A 5,565-nucleotide genomic window follows, 5' to 3' on the forward strand; every position below is an offset into this window, starting at 1 on the left:
AAAAAACACAATCATGTATATGCTTAAGCAAAAAAGAAAATTATAATAAAATCTTAATAATGACCATCTGAGTACAATATGTTTATGAGCTTTATAAAAATAGTTCTCGAGTGGCTGGGTGTCATGGCACATGCCTGTAATCCCAGTGACTTGGGAAACTGAGGAAGAAAGATCACAAGTTTGAGGACATCCTTGGGAACTTAACAAGACTGTGTCTCGGGCTGGGGTTGCGGCTCAGCGGTAGAGCGCTCGCCTAGCACATGCGAGGCCCTGGGTTCGATCCTCAGCACCACATAAAAATAAACAAAATGAAGGTATTGTGTACAACTAAAAAATAATTAAAAAAAAGACTATGTCTCAAAATAATAATAAAGAACTGGGGGTGTAGCTCAGTGGTAGATCATTTAAATATCCAGTACCAAAAAAAGAAAAGAAGAAGGGGAGGAAGGAAAGAAAGAAAAGTAAAAATTTCTTGGGGAGCTGCCCAGTTCCCATTCACTCCTGTTTGGGAACTTCTTTAATTCAGTTCTCAAGGTAAGCCTCAATTGTAGAATTGTGTCACTTCTTCCCAGTTCATAGGTGATCTGACTAGGTGAGATTCAGGCCTCAATTCAAGCCCATCATATGTTCTTTCACAGAAAGTAGGAATTTTGTAAGAACAACTGGGGAGTGTCTTAGTCTGTTTTATGTTGCTTTAACAAAATACCCTGAGACTGAGTACTTCACGAAGAAAAGAGGTTTATTTAGCTCATAGTTGTAGAGAACCAAGAGCATGGTGCCAGCATTGGTTTCTGGTGAGGGTCTCATGGTGGATAGTATCATATAGTAGGAGGGGGAAAGTGGGGCAGAGAGAGAGAGATGTTACAGAGAGGAAGCAAGAGAGCAAGCTAAGGAAACAGAACTTGCTTTATAACTGTTCTTGTGGTAACCAATCCAGTCCCAGGAGACCTAACCCATGCCCAAGGGAGCAGCATTAGTCCCTTCAGAGGATGGTCCCTCAATGACCTAATTGATATCCACTAGGACTCTACCTTCTGAAGGGTTCCACTACTTCTCAATGCCATTACATTGGGGACCAAATCTCCAGCAGATAAACTTTGGGGAACAAACATACTTGAACCATAGAAGGGAGTCTGGGGCGTGCAGACTGAGTCATATTAATGGCACCCCCTAGAAAAGAACTTCATGCTACAGGTGCTGAGGTTTCCAGGACATCTGTTTCCTGCCCTCTTTAAGATTTAGTAATCAAATCTTCCATTGTTTCTATGAGACATCATAGAATGCTTCTCCCAAATCTAATTTTTTTGTACTCAAGCCAACAAAAGTTTGTTTCTGTTATTTGTAACTAAAGAATATCTGTGAGATGCTCTCAACTTGGGAGGAAATCATATATCAGGAGACGGCTTAGAGTCTGAAGATCTAGCACCATAGATTAAGTTCATTGCAGAGATATTAAGTTCCAGAATCTGCTTGCATTTATTAAACCTACAAAGGGGATACAATCAAACATGGCAAATCATTTCTCTTTGTATATTTTGAAAAAAACATCATTTGAACAGAATAACTATGATAGCCTTGGCCTGTGCTTTCTACTGGGTATTCACATTCTTGTTTAGTCCCCTCCCATATTGAACAGGACTGACTTGTGTAACCAATGTAATATGGCAGAACATTGTATGTGGAGTACGACTTCTAAGGCCTGGTCATAAAAGCCATGGCGGCCTCCATCTTGTTCTCCCAGGTCACTCACTGAGGAGGGAAGAACATACCTATTGCATGAATTCTCTTTCAGCCCTGTGGAGAGAGTCACATGGACAGAGCTGAGGCCTCCTGCAATAGCCAGCACCAAGTGGTCAGGCCTGTTGAGTGTCTCTTCTTGGAAGCGGATCCTCCAGTCCCAGCCAAAAAAGCCCTCAGATGGATACAGCCCCAGGCCAACGTCCTGATTGCAATCTCATGGAAGACCCTGAACTACTAAAACTTCAAGGTAATACATGTTTGCTGTCGTTGTAATCACCATGTGAAAATTTGAGGAAATTTACTCCCCAATAGATAAAAATTACAAAACTCAAACTCCTCCCAATGACCAAAAACGTCCTAGGTGGTCTGCCTGTCCCCTCACGTTCCCTATCTACATCTTCATGACCTAGTTTTCTCCCTTCTTTTCCTTCTGCTTCAGATTCACTGGCCACTCTGCTTCTCCTGGAGCATACCAGGCATGCTCCTGCCTCAGCCACCTTGTGTTTGTTGGTCTCTGTGCCCAGGCCGTTCTTCTCATTTGTCACGTGGCTCTCTCCACAGGGCTCATGAGAGACCTCATACCTAGGCATGCTCTTCCCTCCTCAGTGAGTGATTCAGGAGAATCACTGTATTCAGTGTATTTTTTATTTTTTAGAAGTCATACTCCACACACAATGTTTTGGAATTTTTTTATTGGTTACCCAAGTCCCTCCTACTCAACATGTTAGAGAACTAAACAAAAAATGTGTATCCCATCTAGCGCATTGAATATTTTCTCCTGGACACTCAATGATTCACTCCCCCACCTCCTTGAAATCTTACCTTCACGATGAAGTCTTCTCTGGTCACCATTTTTAAAATGAAAACCCTTTTACTCACCTGGAAATTCCATCTCCCTTCCCCATTTTATTTTCTCCATGATCCTTATCACCAGTTAACATTCTATGTATTTCACTTGTCCATCTTCTTTATCATTTGCTTTATGAGGATGAAGGTTTTTGTAGGTTTTACTCATTACTTTCCTAGGTCCAGAACAATGCCTAGCACACAGGAAGTGCTCAGTAACTATTTTTTTCTTAAAAATTTGTTTCCATAATTATTTTCTAAATGAATGGATAAACGAATTAATCTAGTAAGCTTAGAACATTAAACACATGATGATTTCCTTATACAAAAATTAGTAACTATGATAAGTCTTAGGTTGAAATAAGAGCCATCATTTGGAAAGATCCAGCAAGAACATTTTTCTGTATATTCTTTTTGACTGCTCTCATAAAAGCTATAGCTTTTGAGTTACAAAGAATGGAAATTCACTCTGACCCAGACAAGGAGGGTATTTATCAAAGGCTGCATCGGACTCTAGGGAAATCTGCAGGGCACAAAGTGCCTCCAAGCATTCAGGGAACTAAACTCCAACAGACACCAAAGTTGCTCTCTCTGGCTCATGGGGCCTTAGAATCTCCCTCCCAGGGCATCTCGCTTCCTCTCTTCATCTGCTCCAGTCTGCTCCCTGCAGATCCCTTTCTTTTGCTCACTCATTAATTCACACATGGTTCTCATGTCTACCTTGGGACCACCATGATTCTTTTCAGTCTCACTGGCCTAGTCTCTCCTTGTCCAATTCCCAGTTCCAACAAGACTCTGATTTTGCCAGCTCAGGCCAGGCATCTTTCTCAGGTGAATAAGGCCAGATGTGTACTAGTTTGCTAGAGTTATCATAAAGTAAAGATGCTGGGTGGGTCAAGCAACAGAAATTTATTGTCTCATGGTTCTGGAGACTAGAAATATGTATGTAAAAATACTATAATTTATTTTATTAGATTTCTTTATTAGATTTCTTCTTATATTTTTGGTTATTATTTTATACAATACTAAAATGAATTCCTTTGTCCCTAAATCTTAGTGCACACTGATATTTATTTCCCTAGGATAGATTCTAAGTAGAATTGGAGGAACAAGTAAAATGACATTTTAAACATCTTAATATACTTTATTGAGCTGATTTCCAGGATGTTTGTGGAGAATGCCTACATCCCAACCTCTTTGCCAGCATCTAATAAAATATTTTTGTTTGGCCTAAATTGAAAAGATTAAAAAATATCTTATAGTAGTTCCAGTTTCTATTTTTGGAGTGAGGTTGAATATTTCTGCAGAGTTATCAGTGTATTTTTTATGTATAGTTATTAGTGTATTTTTTTATTTGAGGAATTGTTTATTCACTTATTTCGCCTAACTTTTTATTGAATTTTTTATTAATTTGTGTTAATTGTCTACCTTATGGATATTAAACTCTTGCGAGTTGTAGCTGTTTGTTTAATGGTATGAGCTTATGAAATTGTCAGAAGCAAAATGGAGACACCTTTGTCAGACCCCAGCTAAGCAGAAGTAGGAGACCAAAAAGGGAAAGGCTTCATGCATGATTTGATTGACAACAAGAGAATGCACCAAATCACAGCTCTTTGTACCATTCACAAGGACAGCTATCTAGATGTATAAGAACATTTGCTTAGTGAACTGACATCAACTCCTGCAATAAACCAATGTTCCCTTTGTCTCAAAACAACTTATATAATCCTCCTCATTTTGCCTTTAAAGACCCAAGCTTTCATTTATCTCCCAGAGTACACCTAAAGCCTCCCCATGGTTTACCAAGGCACTAAAATCTCAGATTGCAACCTTCTGTCACATGCTCCCAAATAAACTCTTTTCTTTGGAAGTCCTATCTGAGTTTCCTTTTGGGGTTAACAAGCTTTTTTTCTTGCTTTGTTTCAGTGCTGAGATTGAACCCAGGGACAGGCACATGCTAAGCAAGTGCTCTACCACCGAGATGGACATCATTACCCCAGACCTTTTTATTTTTTATATTGAGTCAGGGTCTTGCTAATTTGTCCAGGCTGGCCTCAAACTTCTGATCTTCCTTTCCTAACCTCCCAAGTCACTGGTATTGTAGTATGAATGTCCATCTCATTCCACCATCTTTTATTTTTTTTAATATAAAAATATTGATCTGTATGCTCTTGTTGCCTCTGGTAGATTAAATGATGGTTGAACATTCTTTGCTCCTCTTTCCTTTAAGAATAAAATGCCCTTCTTGAGTGGGGTGAGACTTGGTTGATCTATGATAGAATATTCTATGGTTGAGACGGGTGACTTGGGAATTCTGAAGCTAGTTCATATTCTTATTACACAAGCTTGTAGAGTTCCAAATCTCCATAATAGAAGCCCAATTACCTTAAGCTACTATGCTGGAGAGGTTATGTGTAAGCATTTGTTTATCCCAGCTGAGCCCAGAATTCCAATAATTTGCAACAAGATATCAGAAAAGTGAGTGAATTCACCTTGAACTGTCCATCTCAGCCTGTCTGTCAACTGATTATCACCAAGTAACTTCTGTCAACACTAAGTGGTGCAGAAGAATCAGCCAGCTGAGTCCTGCCCAAACTCTGGACCCATAAACTTAAGAGATATAAATATACACTTGTTGTTTTAAGCTACTAAATTTTATGGTAGTTTATTATGCAACAATAAACAACTGGAAAGTTCTGGCTTTCCTAGGGTATTATAACAGAATTATACTACTCTATGATATGCAGGAAGAAGCACTGGAGCTGCTTATTGAATTTTTTATTAAAGAGAAATGGGAGCATCAAGAGCTTCAACAAGCTCATAACTGCCAATGACTAATGCTACTAAACCCAGCAAGATTTATAGCTGACATGTACTCTGAAGCAGGACAAAAAGGCAAATTAACCCTGACTCCAACAGATTTTGAGAAAATGCTTTTTTTTTTTTTAAATAATGGCAATCCATGGTGTGTTTTAAATG

Source organism: Callospermophilus lateralis, chromosome 9 (genome assembly GCF_048772815.1).
Source record: "Callospermophilus lateralis isolate mCalLat2 chromosome 9, mCalLat2.hap1, whole genome shotgun sequence".
Taxonomy (NCBI): Eukaryota; Metazoa; Chordata; class Mammalia; order Rodentia; family Sciuridae; genus Callospermophilus; species Callospermophilus lateralis.